Source organism: Etheostoma cragini, chromosome 11, assembly GCF_013103735.1.
Source record: "Etheostoma cragini isolate CJK2018 chromosome 11, CSU_Ecrag_1.0, whole genome shotgun sequence".
Taxonomy (NCBI): domain Eukaryota; kingdom Metazoa; phylum Chordata; class Actinopteri; order Perciformes; family Percidae; genus Etheostoma; species Etheostoma cragini.
This window is the reverse complement of record NC_048417.1, coordinates 26,191,384-26,194,258: the sequence shown is the minus strand read 5'-3', so window position 1 is coordinate 26,194,258 and position 2,875 is coordinate 26,191,384. Positions and strand designations below refer to the sequence as shown.

At 39.7% G+C, this 2,875-nt stretch overlaps 1 long non-coding RNA gene across 1 annotated transcript in view; it reads left to right on the top strand.

The window, feature by feature from the left end:
- The first annotated feature begins 1,014 nt into the window (after window positions 1-1,014).
- Window positions 1,015-2,875, top strand: part of LOC117952709 — an 8,768-nt gene continuing 6,907 nt past the window's right edge. Inside the window, exon 1 of the long non-coding RNA XR_004658477.1 lies at window positions 1,015-1,235. This is a non-coding gene — a long non-coding RNA (uncharacterized LOC117952709). The remainder of the gene's footprint in view (window positions 1,236-2,875) is intronic.

Genomic DNA, 2,875 nt, shown 5'->3' with positions numbered 1-2,875 from the left:
CTTCTGTCCACAAAGATTGAGTGAGTTACCGCCGGCCGCAGGAATAACAAAAAATCCAGTTAACACACTTCACATCTTTTATTTCTTTTTACTCATAAGAACAAAGAAGACTCTCTGTACACAATCCTCCCTGTGCAAGATGTTCGCGCATGCTCAGATGATATCATGATAAACGTGGATTTAAAACACTGCACGACCTGTTCTCATAGACAGTTAAAGAAAGTCTGTTCGCCTCCACCGGAAAGCCAGAGTTAGTTAAACTAACAGCTAATTTGGCTAACCGCTAGCTGAGATAGTATGTAAAAGACCCTCAAAACTTAAAATAACTGTTTAAATATGTAACAGCTGTTACGTCATTTAAAATACAATCACTCAATACTTGTCTTTATTATTACTGTAAAGTCTTAATTTAGCTGTAGCTGCCTACGTTATTTTAGGCTGAATCATACAGTGAGCCAGCGGTTAGCCGAAATAGCTGTAAGCTAAACAAGCGTTTCCGGTGAAGGCTAGCTGTTCTCTTAGCTAATAAATCAGTACACGACCTGACCTGTCATAATTGTAGCGATTAGCCGTTAGCGTCAAGGATGTATTAACAGCTAGCTAAGAGGACGGTTAGCCTCCAGTGGCGTTAGCTTCCCGGCTAACCGCTAGCTTTGATTGTCTAAAATAACGTTACTCAAACTAAACAGTGGGAAAAGCAGGCAACAGCTAAATTAAGACTTCACAGTAATAATAAAGATAAGTATTGAGTGATTGTGTTTTAAATGAGCACAAGTAAAAAAAATAACTGACGTAACAACTATTATGCATTATATAAAACGCTGTTACGTTATATAATATATTATATTTGAGGGTCTTTTACATGCTATCTCAGCTAGCGGTTAGCCGAATTAGCTGTTAGCTAAACTTTAAGCTTTCCGGTGGAGGCTAACGGCAGACCGCTACTTTGGAAAGATTGTGCAGTGCCGTAAATACTAGTACATCATGATTATCATCTGCGCGTGGGCGAACATATTGCACATGCGGTAAATTCCTTCGGTGCCTTCTCTCAAAGCAGAAGGGGTGGACCTGGTTTTCTGGAGGAGGGCTCAGCTTGTTATTGCGGAAGAGATCCAGTTGCAGCTAACACAGACAGACAAAAACAGATTTGCCTCGGATATACCACTGAGGCTTCATTTTTATTCTCGGCCTCAACTATACAACCCTCAGAGAAATGGTGTGATTGATCATCAATGGTGAGTACTGCTTACAAGTTTTAGCATTAGTTGTTGAAGCAATCACAATAACATTAATTGTACTGTTGAATTGTACCTGCTGTTTCTCAGCCACATTAATAATTAACCTGAATCAGGCCTTGAAACTAAATATTAAAGTGTTTTTTTGTTGTTGTTTTTTAAATTCAAGGGTATTTTGCATTGGAAAGTGTCAAAGCCAGCTAAACAAAAACATGGTTAGACGCAAACTGAGCTATGCTTTCATTGGCTGTCACAATGACTCAGCAGTTTTCATACAGCAGGTCTCTCAACTCCTGAGTAGAAACTTAGTAGAAAAAGAGCATGACAGGCCTTAGTGTTTCTTGCCAACAAGATAAACAGAGTTTATGACAGTTGGTGTGTTGTAACTTCCACAGGGCCTTTGGCTCAGGCAGTTAAAATTTAAAATACTATTCGTTTGTTTTCTTCTTCACTCCAGTGTTTGTTGGGTTTGTGCATGCAGAACAAATTCAATATGTCTTTAAAATATGTTTTTGAGCTTTTTGTTAGAAACTGGAAGCCTGATTTTGAATCCCTTATAATGAAAAACTCAAAATAAAAATGGTCTGGGTCTCCACATTGTTCTCACAGAACGTTCCCTAACTCGTCAAATACCACAGTTTTCCAAGGAATCAGCAGACACTTCGCATACTCAAGTTGAAGTACAGATACTTGTGTTAAAAATACTCTGGTAAAAGTAGTAGTACTGAGTTAACTTCTTTATTCAAGTAAAAGTAACAAAGTACAGGCTTGGACATTGACTAAGCTTTTATGCAAAGCTACCTGGAGCACACACATGTTACTAGAGTGCACTGTGTTTAAAGCGGGTGCCCATGTATAGAGGTTTACTCCTCGACGCAGCCGGCCCGGGTTCAAATCCGGCCTGCGGCCCTTTGCTGCATGTCACTCCCCCTCTCTCTCCCCTTTCATATCCTCAGCTGTCCTGTCATTAAAGGCCTAAAATGCCCCAAAAAAACTAAAAAAAAAACAAGGCATAGCCTAAACTAAATTGTCTCATGCTATTTATTATATATATGCTATATTCTGACAATTAGTTGCTGAACCGCGTCATAGCTCATTACCACAAAGTTGAGCCACTTTCCACTTTCCGATTGGCGCTCTGGTCGCTCAAAACACCCAAAACGCGACGCCAACAGATTTGGAAATTTGGGAATAAGGGAATGTTTTGTTTTGGCAGTCTCCTTTTGGAGGTTGGTGGGCCTACCACACTTTTGCATATTTCCCAGAGAGAGAGAGATAAGCTAGGCATAGGCTTTAGTGTTAAGGCGCCTGCAATGTCTAAGTTAGATTCAGCTAAAAGTATTGCCTCCAGCATGAGTTTAACCCTTGTGTTGTCTTCCCGTCAACCATAAAAAAACATTTTTGTCACGTTTTTAAAGATGAACTGAACTGGAATTTGAATAATGGTGATATAACAGATGTATTTTATTTCTTGTCACTGGTGCAATTATTAAAATGGGTGAATTTGATAAAAGGGATAAAATGGCAAGTTGAAAGTGTTGTTTTTGTTACATGGGCGCCGGCATGTTGGAATTCCACAATCTACTACGTCACTGGCATGGTAAGCTACTCCGTGGCTAACTAGCACTAGCAGCGCAGCC